The following is a 22,184-nucleotide window of genomic DNA, read 5'->3' on the forward strand; positions in this document are numbered from 1 at the left end:
CAGACGCTACACACTGAGAGAGAGAGAAACGGGGATAAGAAGAGAGAGAGCAAGAAGAACCCCATTTTTCTATATTTTGGTCAACTTGGCACGAACCACTGCAGATGCACCACAGGTTACAGTTGGGGGGTCTCGCTGCCTCCCGGTAGCGGTGCAGCAGGTCACGGTGGCGCCTCTGGTGTTGGCGCTCGGGTGTTGGTGTTGGCCGTGCGACGGCGGTGGCTGCTGCCAGAGACCGTCAGTATCCAACGGTGCCCTGGGATCGCCACCCGCCCCCTCCCTCCCTCTCCCCCGCCCCAACCTCTTTTAACCATCGCTAAGTAACCTTCTCCTCCGGCTGCCGCGGTCCCGGGTGACATGCAGTCCCTTATCTCTCCGGTGACCAAAGCGATTCTGGTGGCTTTGTTCATCTTTGCCATCCTCCTGATCCTCTATGTTATCCTTTGGTATATCTGCCGCGATGTGGATTGCGACCACGGCATCTGAGTCGGGCTGCGGGGCAGCCTTGGAGCTGGAGACTGCTTGACAGTGGAGTCTCTTAAGGGGGGGAAGGGGCTTGATAAAAAGAGAGCCAGACCCAGGAGAAGAGAGCTCGGGTTAAAAGAAAGAAAGAGTGAGAGAGGTGGAGGGAACGGACGGTGGTGGAGCCAAGGGAAAAAGGAGACAAGGTGGGCATGAGGGTGGGGGAAGAAAGGGAGCAGCCGTCAACCCCTCGGATCCGACAACCTGGTCGAAACCTGGCAGGCGAGAACTACATCTAAGCACCGGCGACCTGGAATTGACCTTCAGACAGCAGGGTGACCCTGGTGAGTCTCCACTTCTTGTTTACACGGCCCCGGGAGCAGAACCAGGAATGGGTAAAGGGGGCTAGAGAGAAAGGAGGATGATATGTAGAGAGGGTAAGGACTGAGGTACCACGAATGAAAAAGCCACAACTTCTGGGCAAATATTTGTCAGCTAGGCTCTATGACTAGAAAGGACCCCCACCCTCTCCCACCCAGGGTTGTAATATCAGATTGTTTTGGCTGTCTCAGGCAGTGGTTTGGGTAGGTGTGTGAGGGAAAGATACAGTTCTGGGTTTTCCCACTTGGAGGAAGGTTAACCTGCTCCAATCTTTTTAATTCTTGAGAGGTAATAAAGGAGGGGGACTGGAGGAGGGAAATAGCCTAAGAGTGTTATCTGTATTTCTTGCTATTGATTTGACCTAAGAACATTTCTTCTCCCCATTCTGTCTTAAGATGGGACATTTTGGATAGATGTTGGCGGCACAAGGCTCTATGCTTTGCATGTTTGGTCCAGGGTTGATTGTTTGGAAGCATGTTGGTTTTTTTGTTTTTTGTTTTTTGTTTTTGTTTTGGGTGGTGGTGGTGGTGGTCACTTTACCTTCACTAATCTTTCATAAAGATTATGGGGATGGGGGTTCGAGGGGGAGGTTTGAAAGTAAGTGGCTCTAATAGCTTTGCAGCTCCATATTTGTATGCACAAGATAACTGCACTGCTAAACAGACCATAAAGGTGAGCCCAGGGGATTAGGAAGCAAATGCTTCATCAGTTGTAAAGGGAAACCCATCTAGTAATTGAAAAAAGAAAGAGCCCACAGATTTGAAGCAGATGCTCACATTGGGGGGGAAAAACAGGCAAGTTTTTAGAAAAGAACCCAACAAGACCCTCCTCTTCCTCTCTGATTCAAGAGTAGATCAAAGACAGAAAATGAACCATCCCTTCTAAATAAGGTGTACTTGGAGTTCTGAAAGGCTGAAGCATTTGATTTGGTCTCAATAAATATTCTTCGTGTTAGCAAGTCAATTGCCACCCTTTTGAAATGTTCCTCTGGAAGGGGAAAAAAAAGAACTTGTTAGGAAAAAAAGTAACATACTCAAATATGTTGATAATTTATGGATCTGCAAATTCCCTGAATACATTTGTTTGGCAATCAGGTAGAGCCAGAAGCACACTGTAGCATGCAGAGTCTGCCCTATTATTTATGTATTGTTTTGTTGTACTGCTGATTCTGTATTATCTCTACTACTTTATTATTTATATAATTTGCTTTTCTGCATTTCAACAACTTGGGGTAAAGTATACAATCCTCCCTTAATCCTATCTCCACTAGTTCTCCCAGGAACCTTCAAAAATTGGGATGGGTTGAAAGCCCAGCTTGGAAATATGCTAAAATGTCATTTTCCAGCCATGATTAAAAGCAGTGTTTGAGAGAGGAGGAAGAAAACCAGCTAGCTTCTCCAATATCTACATCTCTAGGATTTTAGAAGGAGATAAACATATTTTCCAGAGAAGATAATGATTTTAAAAATAAAAGGTATTTCAAATAAAAACAATTCATATTGCCAATTTACTTTTATATTCTCATGGAAAAATACGATTTTAGACCTCTATCTAAAACTGTCAAAGTAAGCTTTTTAAAGAGCTCAGTTGTGTACCATCGCAAATTGTATCTTGAAGGTCCCAGATGTTAATATTCCTGCACCTCCAGCTAAGATAATGAAGGCAGCTGAGTTGTCTATTTATTTGCTCTATAATTAGGAATTCATTTGTTTGTTATACATAGACACATCTAGTCCTAAAATACCTCATGACAAAAAAGAAAAATTATCATAACATATATGGCAGGTGCCTCAAAAACTTCAGAAATGTTAGGGACTTACTTTCAGGTAATTAACTAAGTAGTATAAAGACAAAAACCTGATTATAAAAATCACAGATGAAAAACATTGAAAAACATTCTTGGCACTGTAGTAAAAGGCTACTTAAGCTTTACACTTTCACATCTCAAAGCACATCACATGATTTCTCCCCTCCAAAAACCAACAAAGCACATATCCAGCTAGCAATTCAAATAGGAGAAGAAAAAATTAATCCAGTCCTCTGTTTAGATTAAATTGGGGGTTAGCAGGAGAAATGGCATAGAAGTCAATCATCAGCAAACTTGCAAGGGATATTTTAATTTCTATCCAATCCTTTTAAATTACTTAACAACTATATAATACAGATTAATTCTATATTCAGCCAACTCAACAAACATTTAGGCATTGTGCTAGGCACTGGTCATGAGAAGATAGTGTAGCCACTCTCATATTTACTTGGGTTCTGTTCTAATCTAGTCATTTTCCAAGTTGTGTCTAAGCATAGATTTGTACATGAATGCCCTTTATGTGACAAATTTTCATCTCCACAAGGCAAGGATTATTTATTTAATGTTCCAGACAATGTTTCAGGATGAAATATTTACTTGCATTCTATACATGGTATACATACACATTCCACTGAGGAAGAATAGCTTAGATTTCTATTTGCATTATGCAAAAGAATGGCCACATTTAAATTGGTTCTTTGGATGATTTAGTGGAATCATATGATTAATGGTAATCATCATGTCTACTCAGAATTCCAACACAAAATCTTGACAAAGCTTAGTGTCTGAAAATTCAAACTTCTATCATAAGTACAAATTATAATTAATAAAGTTTTCTTCCTATTATAAATTAACCCCAAAATTAATAAATTAGGTGAAATAATATTTCTTCAAATAGTAAAATAAAATTAATAACTTAATAACTTAAACACATAACACTTCTGAGTTTACAATAGATTTGGCCCCATAACTTGACCCTCATAGCAAAGATAAGGGAAAAGCAGATATTTGATATATTTTATTGATGAGAAAACTGAGATTGAGAAAAGTCAAGTGTCTTCCCCAAGGTCATGTGGAGAGTGAGTAGATAAGACTAGATTCAAACCCAGGTCTTCTGATTTCAAGCCCAGTGTTCTTTCCACTCTGAATTTATGAATTTTTAAAAATCAGCAATATTAGTGCCTGTTTTGCTTTGCTTAGATCACTATACATGCAAATCCAGCAGACTCTAGAATTATAAATTGTAAGATTAGGAGTTTTGGAACATTCAGTTATTTTATGTATAAAGAAAGAGTGAAGAACAATGATGTTAAACCTATAGTTAATAAAGAATGCCATTCTCTTAATCCTAGTAATGACGTATGTTTAATAAAATTAAATGGAGATTCTCAGCTATTCAGAGAAAAATAATGCTAAAATTTTAGATCTACAACTCTACTTGATTTTCTGAGTCTCCAACAAATAAAAGTATTGATTAGTTTACCCCCAGCTATATTTCCATAAATGTGTATGAACATATACATAAAACCACATTATGTATCACCTTTATATATAATAGAAGTTAAAGAATATACTATGATTGCTGAGCTTTCCTCAGAGGTTTAGAAGTATTTTTTTCTTTTAAACTATATTGGATTATGGATTTGCAAGTATATTACATAACCCAGAGTCAGACATTGTGCATACTGATTTCATTTTTTAAAGAGATTTTTGTCAAAGTGGCATTTCTTCTTGAATATAGAAAAAATTAACTATACATATTAAAGGGTAATAAGCTCTCATTTACCACAATGTGAATGGTGATTTGGGTTTGGTTATTTGATTTTGTAAGGCAAAGGTGTTGGGAAAAAACCACTAAGATTGTAACTGTTCTAGTTTATTACACCTTTGCCTCACACAACCCCACTATAACTTAAATGACTTTCAAAATATGGAAGGATGGAAAATATTGTTACAAGCTCAGTCAAATATTTTCTCACATAGAAAAAATTATTTTTATATAATACAGTAATATAAAGATATCTATAGGAATACTCAAGTGGTAGTTTCTGAGGTTGTGTTCAATTCAGGGAGCTACATGTGTAGAAAGATATTGTGATTGTCAGTAATTATCAAGTAACCAAAGGAAAGCAGAATTACAAGGGATCTGAAACTTGAGTCATTTGAGGATCATCTGAAGGAAGTAGAGATATTTATCCTGGGGAGGATGAGATTTGGAAACAAGTTTGGTGGGGGTGGGGGGCAGGAGTGATGATAGTGTTCAGGTATTTAGAGGACTAGCACATGGAAAAGGGAGTAAAATATTTCTTTGCTGCTCCAGAACTCTTTGAAACTTCTATTAATGATAAACATTACAGAAAGGTAAATTTTCATTTAACATATGAAAGACCATGAGGTGTTAAATGAATGTTTTTGCTTCCAATGAAAGAAAAATAAGAGGGTGCAAAGACAATATGTTGTCATAGAACATTGTTTAACCATCTCAGGTTAACTAATACAATCCATGTCACCAAGAGTCTACTAAAAGTATTTGGAGACAGTTTCTATAGGGTCAATGTGATATTGAACAAGTTTTGACCAGGCAAGTGGAAGTTTTAGTAGCAATTAGCCTGACCTTCCATCTCCAACTAACCTCCTGTCCAAACGTTTTTTATCTCTTCCTCTATTAATTGGAGTAGAGAAGAATCAAGAGTAGTCCCTATGCAGTGGGGGCCACTGGCTTGCTACAACTTCTTGCAACAACTTGTTCCATGGTCCACTTTTGTGTACTTCTTTTCAAGTTGGTGAGAATCAAATAAAAAGAAATTTATTTTCATTGTTAAAAATGAGATTACACTAAAAACACAATGCAGTGATGAGCTTTCAAGGATGCCTGGCAACTTGGCACCTGGAATTTCGAGAATGCTAGTCTAGATGTTCCCTAAAGTTCAAATCGAAATTCTATGATTCACTGCACCAAAATATTCAGTGCACCAGTAGATATAGTCTCCAAACAATTTAGTAAGAAAATTCAATCAAGTGAAGTGTTTAATCTGAATTGGACAGTTTGAATAAACTAATTGGCCAGTATAATAAAATGGCTAGAATAGCAACTAATCTATCTGTAGACACAGCCTCTGTTTAATAAAAGCACTAAATGGGGTAGGTTTAAATCATGCCTAACTTGTTGATTGCTTTCAGAAATAATGAAAAAATACCATATTGGGGACACTACTTGTTTTGACTCATAATTTTATTTGTCTTAATTAAATAAAAGTCCAATTGAATTTCACAAAGGAAGAGGGTCAGTGAGTTGTTAAATGAGGATAGGATTGGTCAGAAAAATAAGAAGTTAAAAAGTATTATAGAAGACATAAAGAATTCACATTTTGACAATGCATAGTCCATAGAATGCAATGCTTATCTCAGGGGAAAGGAAACAGCATTCCTGCATAAATTAAGTTTTCACATACCTAGAAAAATTAGGTATCGAATGCTGTCTAATCATCAATGATAGATTCATTTTGTCCTCTCTTTTTTTTAACCCTGAAATTTAGGTCTTTTCTATACTTTTTTTTTCAGGGCAATGAGAGTTAAGTGAGTTGTCCAAGGTCACACAGCTAGTAAGTGTCAAGTGTCTGAAGCCGAATTTGAACTCAGGTCCTCCTGAATCCAGGACTGGTGCTTTATCCACTGTGCCACCAGCTGCCCCCTGTACTTTTTCTTTTAAGTAACAAGGTAGGGTGGGAAAGAATATAGAGCTTAGAGTTGGAAGACTCTAGTTCATCTCTGCCACTAGGAAACTATGACCTTTGGCAACTGAATTAACCTCTCTGGGTCTTAATTTGCTTATTTGTGAAATGGGGATAAAATAATAATGGTGATACTTAGCCCAGAGGGTCATCTGGAAGTTCAAATGATATAATTCATATAGAATGCTTTATAAGGATTAAGTGAGGCATAATGCATTTTGTTCATTATTTTGTAAACCTTTCTGGTGAAATTATATGGTGTTGATATTTAAACTAGCCTCAACCACAGGTCCCTCACTAAGGAATATTGCCATATTGAAATATTATGCAGAATTGTATCTTGTTGGCACATAGGAAATGTTGGATGTAGATTCTACACCTTAGTTTCTGCATATACTATTCATTGTAAAATTATGTATGTATATACATATATACATATTTATACACACATATATAATACACATATTTTTAAATGTAAAAGTGATGCAAATTGTAGAATAGTCAATGCAAAACTTACACAAAACTGTATTTAGTACAAAAGATGAAGATAAGGCTTAAGCTAAATATTAATCAATCAATAAACATTTATTAAGCATGAGACAGGCTGTATGCTAAGCTCTGGGGATACAAAGGGAGACAAAAGATGGTCCCTTCCTTTAAGCAACTTACAGTCTGGTCTAATGAGTTTACAGAAAACACCAAATAGAAATGCTGGATTTTGTAAGAACACTAAGGAAAGGGGATCAAACCTAGGCTTAAAAGTGGAAAAACAGTAAAAATCCAGTATGCAATGAGCCTAGCTCGATAATATTTGTGCAATAATCATATCTTTAAACAGAAAAAGCTTTCATACATTAGTTTTATAGATTTGATCTATAAATATTTTTATTGTAAATAATTAAATATGTGGAGTGTGACTAAAAGGCTATTTTATTTTTTGACATTAACAAACATCTCAATGCTGCTGCATCCAAATGAACTTTATTCTTTTCAAGGTGCTCATGGCGGCAGGGATCACATTCATTTCCACCATGCATTGTTTAAAAACTTTTAGAACTTATTTTCTCAATTGCTACCAGAGTTTATGACCATGTATGCAAGTTCTTGGAGGCCTGGGACTATATTCATTTTTGTCTCTGTACCTTCAATTCCATGACAGTGTCTAGCATATAATAGGTGCTTAATAAATTCTTGTTGGATTTCATGGAATTGAATGCTTCTGAATTTCTTCAATGGCATAAAATCTGCATCCTTGGAAAGTGCATTTCATTTTTTTGAAGCAGCCAAAAGTCATCCAGAGCCACTGGATAATGCCATTTGAGGTAAAATATGAGATGTAATTATAAAGTAATGACAGTGATTTTTGTGTGTGTGGTTTGTAAATTGCCAACACAGTTCACAAGGAGTTCCAAAAAAATGGTGTCAGCATTGTCAACATCACTGGAATGAAAAAAAAAATTAATAGCCTCTCAGGATGATGGCTTTTAGGGACAGCACACATTTGGGTACAGTTCTGTTATGTATTCTTAAAATTAAAAGCCTTATTGTTTTACAGACACCCCTTATATACTGAACCATGACTCAACAGTGATGGTTATCATCTAACCTTCAAATACAAGTACTGGATTTGGCAGGAACACTAAAAAAAAAAAAACTTATTATAAAATAAATACCTCTCTCTTTCTCCATTGTAATAAAATGACTTTGTGCTTTTCCACTTATATATTTCTACTAAATGAAGAAAATATATGCCCAGTGGTGACTATATAACTTGATAAGGTTATTGAAATAATAGATTTGCTAAACATAACAATTATAATAAAGTCTTTAGAGAAAATATACTGATTCAGGACAAGTGGGAAAACTATCTCCCTTCAAAACCTCTATCAATTAATAACCTAAAGATAATGTACTATTGCTTATTGTTATCTTTGTGAGATAGGCACAGTTTAACTGGGATTAAAATTTAAGGGATTGTCAAAGGCTTTCCTAATGACTTGTCTTTATTGTTTTTGTACCCATCCACCTAGTCTAATGGGGATTAGAAGAATGTAGAATTTAAATTCAATCAAATTTCAGAGAAGATAAAATGAAGTCATTTTAAACATACAAAAGAGGAGAAACAGCAGCACAAGAGGTGAATGAATAGTAGAAATAAATAGACTGATTCGGAAAGAATTAGGAGAATGAACATTCTAAAAAAAGAAAATGGTGATACCTAAAAATTAGGGAGCAGTGTGCATCACACAGACTTTTCTTCTTAAAGTTATAAAAATAGAAGTTTCATTTTCACGAGGTATTCAATTAAATGTGCTGTAAATTCATCCACAAAAGTCCTCATTGTAGATTGGATGTGACCCCGACTTTCTGAGACTAAACAACCTGATCATTAACTCTCTCTGGCACGTCCTATTAAACTGGAAAGTATGGGCCTGAAATGGATCCTGACACTATCTTTCAATGACTGTACCAGTTAAGGATCGTGAGGACCATTCCCAGGTGTTGGCCACTAAGAGAGGAACTTTTTTTGGTCATAGGAATTCATAAAACTATTTACTAAAGCTTAAAGTAATTGTGATTTGAATGACAGAATGAATGAAATCTCAGACCTTTCAATTATCAAATTTAAAGCTTTCTACAAACTAGCTTCTAGGTGCCTCAGTGTTTAAGAAGTTTTTTCCTTTGTTTTGTTTTTGTTGGTTGGTAGAGCTGAGGGCTGGATCATTTTTTTTAAGTTCTGTAGGTCTTGGGATGTGTTAAGTCTAATTTCCACCCACATAAGAAGCAGTTAGAAAATGCTAATGGTCACACAAGGTAAATGAGCTCTCCATTTTCCAGTTTCAATCAATCAATTTGTCAATTAACAAGCATTTTCTTAAACACCTATATTTTAAACATAACGAAGAAAATTTAGAGAAGGCTTGTATTATTTAAAGTGGCAGCTAGGTGATAGAGTGACTAAAAGTTCTAGACTTGGAGTCAGAATTCAAATCCTTCCTCAAAGATTACTTAGTTGTATGACCCTGAAAAAAGTCACTTATCTCTCTCAGCCTCAGTTTCCATGTCTTTAAAATAGGGATAATAATAGCACCTGTTTCACAGGGTTGTTGTGAGGATCAAATGAGATATAACATATGAATAGCTCTTTGCAAACCTTAAAGCTAAGTTCAATATTATCATTAATATTAACGTACTATTATTAATATTATTAATCACTATTTAGTGTTTCAGTGATATAACTAGGGTGGGGCAACTGGTGTTTTGACTTAGGATGATGAAATTTCAAGAGTGCAATAGCAGTTTCAATCCTATTGCAGTATAGCAACCACTGAGCTTGGCACCTAATTAACAAAAATAATTAATTAAAATGGGAAGTTACAAGGTGACAGCATCCTCTTCCCAGTGTTTAAATTAGATCAATTAGGTGTTATAGTAGATAGTGTTTTGGACTTCAAGTGAGGAAAACCTAAGTTTAAATCCTATCTCAGACACTTCCTGGCTATATGACCCTGGGTAAGTAATGTAGCCTCTATCTGTTTCAGTTTCCTTTTCTTCAAAAAGAAGATAATAGCATTTCCTTCTACGGTTGCTGTGGGGACCAGATGAGATTTTATACACACACATGCATAAATACATAAACATATACATGTACATATACATATGCATATACATATCACTTTGCAAACCTTAAAGCATTATATAAATGTTAGTTATTATTGTGGTGGTGGTGATTAATAAATTTCAGATAAACTTCTTAGTTTTACCTCCTTTCCCTTCCCCAGGTGATTTCCTTAACAGTGGCCTTTTAGTGTCTTAGGTCTCACCCATTAGTACAAGAAAAGGTAAGATCCTTAAAGGCAGGGACTCTAATTTTGTTCTATTTTTAAAATTTACATTTCCAGTGCCTGTCACAGATCATGATACATGGAAGGTGCCTAATATATGTTTAAAAATATTGGGAGAGCATTCTCAACCGTCCATCTACCAACTGAATTTGTGGTGTATTTCTTGCTACTTTCCCCGGGCCCTAGAGTTACTATTCCTGGATCAACGCATGCTAAGTTAATTTTGCTAAATTTTTGCCCCCAAAAGCATTACATTGAATAAATAATTACTCTTCTCAAGGAGAGGGAAAGAGGGGGATATAAGCCAATCCCTTGGAGGTCAGAGTTTTATATAGTACAGTGTGCTATTAAGGGAATTTGGGGACTCTGGCCAAAAAAAGTCAGCAGTCCAATCAGACCAAAGCAAGTTGTTTCAGGGAGCCCAGAATCCACAAATATACTGCTGCTTCCCATCTAAAGTAGATATTTGCAAAGCAATTTTCTGGACAGTTTGGAGGATTTTTGTTGTATTTCTTTTTAAACAACAATGGCAAAATAATAAGCTGGAGCTTCAAATTTTTGTCTTTGATTCTTTCTTGAACATTTAACAACATAGAGACTCGAGTCTTTAATCATTCTCTGAGCTCAAGAAATGCAAGTCCAAAAGACACTAAGATACATTAATCTACTTTATTACTTGTTTATGCTTTATTTTATAACTGGCCATTTTGTTGAGTCAAGGACAAGAAATATGATATAAACCTAGAAGGGAAGTAACATAGAATATATTAATGTAGATAGTTTTTATTGTTATATACCATAGTTGTACCAATTCTTATAAACTGCAAAATCTTTTACATAAAGAGACCAAATTTTAGTCAGATTTTGCTATCTCTAAAAATAAAAACTTCATGTAAGACAATAAAGTAGACTTTAAAAATAATTTGGATATTTTTGAAACTAATGGGACTGACAATAACTATGGCATCTATGGGATTTCTATTCCATTGAATAAGTATTTATTGTCTACAAGACACTGTGTTAGGTGCTGGACCATACAAAGACAAAAACAAAGACCCTGCCCTCAAGGGGCTTGCATTCTATGAAGGCCAAGGACAACGTACACATAGATATACAAATATAAATATAGGAGAATAATTGCAAAGGAGGGAGATAAGTTAATTGGTAGTCTCTTAGGTACTATGGTTAACACTTAAAGGAAACTAATGTTACCAGCATGTGGAAGTGAGATGAGAGGATATTCAAAGCATGGGGGGAAGGTCTTCACAAGGGCATGGAGGCAACAGATGTAATGTCCTAGGTGGTGCAGTGGATAAAACACTGGCCCTGGATTAAGGAAGACCTGAGTTCAAATCTGGCTTCATACACTTGATAATTACTAGCAGTGTGACCCTGGACAAGTCACTTAATCCTCATTGCAAAAAAAAAAAAAAAAGAAGAAGAAGCAGAAGAAGCAGAAGAAAGGACAAGTAGGCCATTTTGACTGCAACATATAGTGAGTGACAGAATAATATAACATGAGCCTGGAATACTAGCCTACAGCCATAAATTCCTTAGAATATTTAAAACTAAAATTTTGTCCCATTGAACTGTTACTGTTGCATTTTCACTGGATACATTCAATTGTGATCAGGAGTCCAGAGCACAGTATATTATATGTAGCATAGCATGCCATGATAATAGGAGTAGGGGAGGCTTAGACATGAGTGGAGTAGGTAGTTGCCTATATAATATAATTCCAAAGATAACAAGTGAACCCATCCTCATAGATAATATCTCTTAATCCAGTGCTATAATGGCTGACGTTTAATAACTATAGAATCATAGAACATCAGCTTTAGAAGGTATCTTAGTGGATAGCTAGTCCAACTCATATCTGAAAAAAAGAATGACTATTACAGCATAACTGATTAGTGGTAACTCAGTCTTTATTTAAAGACCTCCATTCAAATGGAACCCATTACCTCCAGAGGCAGAACACTGCATTTTTATCCTGTTCTAATTGTTAGGGAGATTTTCCTTTTATTTTCTCTAATATATCAAAGATACATTTTTCCTCTTTCCAACTTCCATCTTCAGGTACATGTCTAATCCCTTTCTACATAACAGTACTTTTTTGGAGATTCATTGCATCTCTATTTAGAAATACTCTCTTAAAGTACGGACACCCCTGTACAAAATGGCACATTGTTAGTATGATCCAGTGGAAAAGCAACTGGGCTGGGATCTAGTCCCATCTCTGTCACTAACTAGCAAGGAAAGCTTGGACAAGGGTTCAGTTTCCTTATTCTACAAAATGAATAATTGAACTAGTTAGCCTTAGAAGTCTTTTCCAGCTACAGGATTCCTTATGACATTCTGAAAATCATTTTTTAGATCATACTTTAACAATGGATGATAGGATCACCCTAGATCTACTTGAAACCACTGGGTACTTTGGGGGTGGAAGAGAATTGATGGGACATTGAAAGGAAAGGAAGACAAGAGCACAGAAAAAGAAGGTGAAGGGCAACGAAGGCAATATATGTCTTCCTCATAATTATGCCTTGTGTTTGTCACGGGCGGGCTAGTTCACTGCATTTTTACTTTATTCTGTGTTAAAGTGTTATATAGGAAATATGGATGGATTTATGATATCTTTAGCATGAGGAATTTTCCATGTGTAACCTCTCTCTTTATATATATATACACACACACACACAATATACAATGATATATATATATATACATATATACATATACATGTACATATACATATGTATATGATATATATATGTCATTGTAGATAAGTTCTAGGGAGTTACCTGAGATCCATAAAAGTTAAGTGACTTGCCCAGAGTCACACAGCCATTAAGAGTCAAAGGTAGGGGCAGCTAGGTGGCGCAGTGGATAGAGCACCAGCCTTGGAGTCAGGAGTACCTGAGTTCAAATCCAGCCTCAGACACTTAACACTTACTAGTTGTGTGACCCTGGGCAAGTCACTTAACCCCAATTGTCTCACTTAAAAAAAAAAAGAGTCAAAGGTAGACTTCGAACCAAGATGTCTTCAGTCCAAGCATTATACTTTCTTCACTCTGCCATGGAACCTTCATTATGCAATGCTTTACACTTAATAAATCCCTACTTTTAATGGTTTATTTTGCTTAAAGTATAAGCATATTTTTCATTACATGTAAGCTGGGATAAAAAGAAGTCTAAAAGCTGTTTCAACATTTAAAGACCTCACTTCACTCAAACATATTCTAAGTACACCTTTCATGTTTGCAATTCCTCTCCTGACTCCTTCCACTTGGGAGACTAGACTGCTGTGATATATATTTCTCTTCCATGCTTATCGAACCCAACCTAGGCACTTAGGAAGCCCTATTAGAAAGTTTATTTGTGTGCTGATCTCACCTTGCCTAGGAACTCTTACCTGTTAAAATTCATAGCAAACAATTTCTATAGTGTTTCTAAACCATAGTCAGAAAAGACTGTGGCAACAAAGGAAAATTGTATCTTTTGCCCTATACATTAATTCAATATATAGGATCATAGACTTAAAAGGAATCTTAAAAGATTCCAATGACCTCATTTTGAAGATGAGGAAACTGAGGCCTAGAATAATTCAATGGTAAGTGTCAGAACCAGGATTGGCACCCAAATGATCTGACTCCAAACCCAATGTACTTTTCATCGTACCAAGTAATCATCCAACCCATGCCAACGATTTAATGGCTTATACACTTTAGGATGATTTGACTTTTTTGCTTTTCTTCCCTCACACATTTGCCAATTATATACCTGAAAGACAGTTATCAGTTACCAAGTCCCAGCTCAGATACTTACTAGCTGTAAAATCTAGGAACAAACCCTTGTGTTTAAAATGTGGTTATTAATACTAGCTATGTCTACGTCAAAGGGTTATTGGAAGGAAAACAAAACTCTTTGTAGAAGATGAGTGGAAAGGTAGATGGGGGTCAAACTGTACAGGGCTTTGAATGTCAGCTTAAGGTGTAGAACCATTAAAGTTGAAAAGGGGTGGCATAATCAGGACTATACATTAAGAAGCTCTTATTGGTGAATAGAACTGACCGAGTGATATGTCATGGAGCTACTACAATAGTCCAAACAAGAGCTAATGGAGGGAACAGATTCAAGTAACATTTTGTTAGCAGAAGGAATGGTTTTTGATGACTGACTAACTGAAAGGGACAGGAAAATGATTACAAAGTTTTCAGCTTAGGTGACTGGAAAAATGGTACTGTCGTGAACCAAAAAAAATTAGGGAAGCCAAGAAAAGCAACAGGTTTAAAGATGATGAATCTAGAAGGCAATAGGTAACTTCACTCTCTTCTCCAGCACCATCTGGGTCCAAGTGGCGAAATATACCATCAGGACAACTGGAAATGGCCCTGGATATTTAAGGCAATTGGAGTTAAGAAACAGATTCAGAAGGAACCACTTAAAGGCAATAAATCAAAGTAATAGAACTAGAGAGTAGAAAAGATAGGATTTGGTTGTAGGCAGGGGTGTCCTTATCAAATGAGATAATGTCAAACTTTGTAAACTTAAAAGTACTCTATAAATGTCGCATATTATTGTTATTATTGTTCTTGTTGTTGATATTGTGGTATAGTCATCAGAAGTCCACTCTGGGGTGATGACTTCATTCCTGGGCCTGCTACTGTGCTCCCTCTGAACTCAAACACTAATTACAGAAAAATCAGGTAGCATGCTGGCAAATGTTTAACTCTCGGCGCTGGGGGCTGGAGTGGTGGTGCAGAGAGGAATGTATATACACATTTTTAAGTTAATCTCCATTTTCAGCACTTTTTTAAGTCTAGAAAATCAAGTGATTGACAATTTCTGAGATGTAAATATTTATGCCAAAAATTGAATAATTGACAAGAACAAGCCCAAGAAGAGAGAGAAGTTATAGGCATGTAGACCCTTCCAACAAAGAGGAAGCCTGATATAATGGGTGGAAAATAGCCTCAGAGGTAGGATCACCTCCACTCAAGTCCTATCCCTGATACCTACTAGCTCTGATTCTGATGGCATACTCAGAGCCTGCAGGCAACTCTTTTAGGCTGCTGCTAATCAGTAATTAGAAGGAGCTTCCTCCTGGGCAGTTCTCTATGCCAATGAAATCACAGCCCAGAACAAAATGGATAAGGCTTTTCAATAGATGTTGAGTTTATAGATACCCAAAAGTGAAAAACAAGTCCTACTCTCAGGGAGCTTACATTCCCTTTGGGTTATCAGGATACAGTACTCACAGACAAATAAATAGGAAACAATCAGATGACAAGCATGATACAAAAGGGGATGGTACTTGTAGTCACAGAACAAATAATAATAAAAATATACAATAATGATGTTTTTGGTAAGGTGGCAGGACCCAGATAGTTACATATTATGTTAAATACATCCAAAAAGGGGTCAAGGAAACCCAGAAAGTTGTTAGTTAAAAAGTAGAAAAACATCAGATGAACATTTTTTGAAACTGAAAAACACTAATTTCCAACTAATGTTTTGGATCAAAGGAGGAGGTTGAAGATGCCCTGGAAATGTCTTGATATTATGTGATAAAGAGTGCTTTTGATCATTTTAATTTTCAGATTTTCAGTCTGGCACATAAATTCCTTTCATGACCTCCAAATTGTGACAGTTAATTAGAGCAATCACAGAACTTAACTGGCATATTCAATGGAACTGGTGTAAGAGTTGTACAATGTATTCTGTTTTGTTTTCCTCAAGGACATGGATAGAAATACAGATGTGAACTCCTTAGCCTCCTATAATGTGACAAACCCTGTTCTTATAGAAAGCTAAGCCTTTCTTTTGCTTAAAATTCCAGAATACTCAGAGGGATTTCAGAGGTCACATAATTCAACCTATAACCAAACAGGAATCTCTCCTACAACATTCCCGACAAATGGTCATCCAGCCCCTGCTTAAAGACAAGAAAACTACTACCTCCCAATACAACTTATTCCATTTTGGGACAGCTTTAAACTTTCCACCCATTCATTGCTCCTGGTTTTGCTATCTGGGGACAAGCAGGGAAAACTGAACTCTTCTGCTGCGTGCTAGCCCTTAAAACACTTGAAGACGACAGTACCTATAAACTTTCTAAGTCTTTTTTTCTTCAGTCTAAATATCACCAGTTCTTTCAACCAACCCTTACATGGTATGGTCTCCAGTCTTCTTCCCACTCTAGTCATATTCCTGTTGACCCCCTCCAGTTTGTCAATATCCTTTCTAAAGTGTGAAACCCAGAGTTGAATACAATATTCCAAATGTGATCTAATATAGTAGGCATATATAGGATTTAGGGAGGACAGGGGCATCTGAAATTATTTTGCTACCTCCCCCCATGTTTGACAGATGAGGAAACTGAAGTCCAAAGAGTTTTTGTTTTGCCCAAGATCATATGAGTAAGTCAGGATTTGAACTCAGATCCTCTGTCTCCAAAGCTGGTGCTCTTTCCAATATATTACTCCCACTTCAGTGGGATTATCACCTCCATTATTCAGACCACTACACAGCTTAAGCTCTTATTAACATTTTTGTCTTTCTTTATAGCCTAAGGTGACTCATATTGAGCTTTCTAGAACTTCCATAATTTTTTTCAAATAAACTATTGACTAGCTTTTCCTCTCCTATCTTGTAGTGAGATCAATTGACTAGCATTTATTGACAAAGCCAGTAGGGTGAGCAGCTACCTATTTGGTGTGAGTTGAGAGACTCCCAATAAAAGATCAGTATCCCTGTCTTCTGCAAGATTACCCTAACTTTCTGGTCACAGTGTCTGAAAATTCCACCATTAGAAACTGATTCCAGACTTCAGGTATTATGTTTTCCTAGAAGCATTAAAGTGCAATTATCCTTGAAAAGAGGTAAATGGAATCATCCATTTTTACTCATTGACTTCTCAGTCTAGAAGAGTTTATCAAGTAACTAATTGGCCCCTAGGAAAATAAAGGCTAGGGTTGTGAGAGAAAGAGAGATAGGACAGACACAGATCTTGGACAGAGATTGTTCCAGCTGGAAAGTCAGGCAGCCAATGAAAATTTCTTAAACACCTACTGTGTGCCAGGGGCAATTGTTGTTGTTTCTCCTTCCAGTGTTCTATTCACTGCTCCATCAGGTATAATACTAAGCTCTGGAGGCACTTTGCTAAACTTGACACCTCGGGGACCATGTATTTCAGCCTTTTTATTTTTCATACAAGAAAACTGAAGCCTAAAGGGTTGAAGTGATTTGCCAAAAGTTACAAAATTATTTGCTGGCATTTCTGAGATCAGAACCCAGGTCTCCTGGTCTGGTACTATTTTGACTGTGCCAGACTTAATGTAAAGGAGTAGAATCTCAGAACATGGGAAACAAAGGAGGATAGGTCTAGGTAATACAAAACAATGGGGGCATAAGGGGCATGACTAGTACACTGTTCATTTAGAGGGCACTGAATAATGCAAGGAAGACTGAGAAAGTGGAGATTGTGTTGATGCTGAAAACAAATCCTACAATTTCATAATTTTACATTTATCTGGCTCTGTTATATGCCTATCTTTGGTACTATGTCTATAAAGATATCAAAGAACATGGTTTTGTTACCAAGGAATCTACAGCCTAAAGTAAGCTCCAAAAATAATTTCAATTAAGAAACCCTATAAAATTATTCTTGCTTCAATTACATTGGTTATTTCTGTACTGATTCCCTTGCCAAAATCACTTAGAATACAGTTGTTTCAGAGTAAGATTTTTTTAAATTGAAGGATAGTAGCATAGATGAATTTAAAGGTATTTTGTTTAATAATTTGTTATTATATCATGAGAGGCAGCATAGAGTAGTGGCTAGAGATCTGGCCTTGGGGACACCAAGACCTGGGTGATAGTCTTGCTTCTAACAGAAAGTAACTGTGTGATCCTAATCTCTCATTGCTATTGGCAACAAACACTATAAGGATTTATGTTGCAGAGAAGGTGCCAACCTCCCTTAGTGGAGACAGTGTCCTCATCCAGGATTTTCCTGTACCAAAAAAAATATCAGAGGTCCAGTCCCTACAATGTTCTCATGTTATGGCTAGGTTAACTAGGTGGCACAGGGGATAGACAGAGCATTAGAACTAGAATGAGAAAGACCCTAGTTCAAATCTGGGCTCAAGCAAATTTTAGCTGTGTGATCCTGGATAAATTATTTAAATTTGGTCTGTCTCATTTTCTTCATCTATGAAATGGTATTTGTTGTGATGATCAAATGAAATCATATTCATAGAGTGCTTTGCAAACCTGTAAAACACTCTATAAATGCTGGCTATTATTATATTCACACAATCAAAGCAGATTTGGATATAATTGGAAAACCCATTTTCCTCTGACTTGTATATGTGAATAATGGGAATCTAGGCATTTAGCATTAAAAGGGCATTGCCAAACACTTTTCAAAGTCATTATAAAATAAGGTCTTAGAAAAATAGAGTGAAATGTCTGTCCTGCATGATTTAGCTTTTTTTTTCCATTGGGTTAACATTGATTTTGTTCCTTTCCCCTTGTGTATTTTTTTCTCTTCTTTCCTTCCATTTAGTGCCCAGTGAGGGACTTGAAAGCTCTGGACAGTGTGGAGTCATCCCTTGCCCTACTACACCACGGGCGCAGCACAGACAGGCATACATGGTGCCACCAAGGTGCCATGATTCTGATGTGGAGGGACGCCTTTGAGGGATGGAAGGGGGAGGCTTTGGCCTTGCTCCTGGGACTGCCATGTCAACAAGAATGCCAATGATGCTATTTTGTGGGGATGAGGGTGGGGTGGACACTATATGGATTGAGGCCATCAGCAGCCATCACCCATCTCACCAAATAGTCCAATGAGAACTCATGGTCCCTCTCAACAGCTGGGGCCAAGGCCTCCATCATATCTCTTTGCTGGTATTCTGAGCCATCCCACCTGGCCTGTCTCTCTTGTGGAGTCTTCATCAGCCTCTTCCTTGCTTGTGCACAGTACTGAACCAGCAGGGCTCTCTGTTTAAAATATCTGTGAGGCAGCTTTGTGGAGATTTTTACTTTTACATACATGACTAGAGAAGTCCTGAGGACAATCGGCATCAAATTGTAACATCTATAAGGTAGGTGACATCTGGGCCCTCGCCTACTTCATTTTCAAATGGATTTTCTCAGTCAACTTTGTAAACAAGTTAACTATCTTGTAGCTTGTTTCTGCATGAGAGATGTTCTCAAGGGAACACTCATAAGTAATTAAATTATGGCCCTCTTCTTTTTAATTTTTTCAAAGTTAGCCCAGATAATTCTGTTGTCGTGGTCATAATAAAAAATATGCTGCTCCCAGAGAAAAATAGCCTAATAACTACACTACGAACTTTCGATGTGAAAGAAGAAAGCCAATAGGCCTATAGTACGCCAGCATCTCATTCACATTGGAGTATTAAAAAACTCATTTTTATGACATAATGCAATTTCATTGCATAGTTTGAGGGGCACCAAGGCTGTGCAGTTTGGCACTTTTGTTGAAAACTTCAGGGAAAACACAACATGAGCATGAGAACTGCCAGGTGATATTTGTATTATCTCTATGAATGTATTTGAAAAGTCATAACCCAGCAATGTTAGCTCTCCATACCATCCATATGCATCATAATGAATTATTTTGTAAGCTTTTCTAAATGCTATAATAATTCTGTCTTTCAGGTTTGATGTGGCACCTTAGTGTTGTCTTGTCACATCTCTGTCTCTCCACATGAAAAGAGGCAATAAAGACAATGCTCAGACAGTATGGCTATTCAAGAAAATAAAAAATATTTTTGAAACTGCATAACATAGTACAACTCTTTGATTCATAATGTGCAAAGAAAACCACAGCTCATGAAACCACACATGGCATTAGCAATTTGGGGGACAGTACACAAACACTGCAAATTGTGGTCCTTCTGAAGAGCAAGTGTTAAAAGGATGAAATGTGTTATTATCCAATGGTGAATTCTGCAGACTAAACCTTTGAGGTCATAAGAACATGATTCCAATCTCAGATCCTCTAATGCTTAGGATATATGTTGAAGGGTCTTTTTTATTATGGAAACATCTTTTGTTAAAATGGTGAAAAGTATAAGCAAGATTTTTCTTATGATTTAAAAGTTAAAGATATTTTTGAGATATACTAAATTTCCATTTGTTTTCTTCATTAAAAAGGCCACACTGCTCTATATCTCAGAGGACATAAGCGATACATTCTTCTCTAGAACTGAGAGGAAACATCTCAGCTGGACCATTTCCAAGGTTCTCAGCTTGAACTGGGTTCTTGCCTCATTTGAAGGAAGAATTGATACCTTGGGTGTAGCAGTTCCCACTGAGAAAGTAACTATTATGAATGAATTTAGAAGTAATTTGGATACATATCAGAATGGGCACAGTAATGCCTCAGTGAAATCACAGCATACCAGGGATATTTTGCTTGTGCATAGTCTGGTCCTGCCACTATTTCATTTATGAACCCCATTTTCCTATCCCATTCAGATTCCCACCAGTGTCACCATCCAAAGATTGTTAATTAGATTCATTCAGGGCTTTAACACTCCTTTGCCAAGAAGAAAGTGACTCTCCACTATCCTGTGTCAACACAGACTAATATTCCCACATGGCCTCACACATGAACAACTCCTTCCATTATTCCTAGGGATCCGGGAGAATGGACCTCATCATTTGGGATTAGAAGATGATAATGAATGTTTTAAGCTGCTTGAATGGTTATATGAAAAAACAGGTGTATAATGAAGCCTACAACCATTCTTGCTGATTAAAAAAAAATTGTCCTGTACACAACCAAATAACTGACCACAAATAGTCATTTTACCCACCAAATACTCGGCAAAGTATTTAACTCACTAGAAACATGGTCTAAAAAGAAATGGATTTCCAACTCATGTCTAAAGAATTAGAAGCTAAGGGTTTTGGTTTCTCCTTTCTATTGTAAAGGACTTTATCATACTTTAAAACTATTTGCTCATACTACAGGCTAGATAGGAAGAAACTCATTTTAGTACAAATCATGTGGACCTCCCTTTTACTCTTCCAGAATCAGCACATTTTTGGAGAGAATTAGATGCCAATCAAAGGTTAAAAGATTTGAGATGACTTTAATTTTATGTGGTAATTCTAATGCTTTGAAGATCTAAATTCTAAAACTTTAGAATTGTGGCCTCATTTCCAGCCCACTCCCCTCAAAAGTCTGAATAAGTTTTAGGTAATTCTTAAAAATGCCAACCTGTGGGGCAGCTGGGTGGTGCAGTGGATAAAGCACCGGCCCTGGATTCAGGAGTACCTGAGTTCAAATCCGGCCTCAGACACTTGACGCTTACTAGCTGTGTGACCCTGGGCAAGTCACTTAACCCCCATTGCCCCGCAACAAAATGCCAACATGTCCTATAGTTATATCGGTAAGTAATAAAGGGGGCATTATTTCTGAAATTATCACTAAAAGAGTGAAGTAAAAGATTAATTTAGTTTAAGAATTTTTCATTTTCCTGGATTCTGTCAAGGCAAGAAGTTAAATGAAACTAATGAGGTTACTATAGCAGAGAGAAATTACTTTAGAAATGGAAAAAAAGAGAAAGAATCCAAACCAATCTCTTTCATTTTTTTATCTTGTGAATGGAGAGAGTAATAATTGAGAACTTGTCAAATATTCACACATTTTACTGTTGAAAGAAAGTCATTGATCTTAGCTCTTACCTTTATGCCATATCTCATCCTTCCAAAGATTTCCATATGAAGACTAATTTTACTTCTTTGGAGAGTTATGAGAATATTACATTATCACTGAGCTCCTCGGCAGAGCTAGCAAATAGATCACTTTACCTTGGACTCTGTTCTCCAGCTAACTCCTTGAAATATATTAGAAGAATTTAATGTGGAAAGGGGTGGGAGCCAACAGTGGAGAAATGTGCGGTTTGTTCCAGT

The 22,184-nt window shown here is 36.8% G+C and overlaps 1 protein-coding gene across 1 annotated transcript in view; it reads left to right on the forward strand.

Moving 5' to 3' along the window:
* The first annotated feature begins 333 nt into the window (after positions 1-333).
* The window catches only part of DHRSX (dehydrogenase/reductase X-linked), a 485,177-nt gene continuing 463,326 nt past the window's right edge, over positions 334-22,184 (forward strand). The window contains exons 1-2 of the mRNA XM_043992090.1: positions 334-806; positions 18,799-19,339. The gene's annotated coding sequence lies outside the window, so the exon portion shown is untranslated. The remainder of the gene's footprint in view (positions 807-18,798; positions 19,340-22,184) is intronic.

Source organism: Dromiciops gliroides, chromosome 3, assembly GCF_019393635.1.
Source record: "Dromiciops gliroides isolate mDroGli1 chromosome 3, mDroGli1.pri, whole genome shotgun sequence".
In the NCBI taxonomy this organism is placed as follows: domain Eukaryota; kingdom Metazoa; phylum Chordata; class Mammalia; order Microbiotheria; family Microbiotheriidae; genus Dromiciops; species Dromiciops gliroides.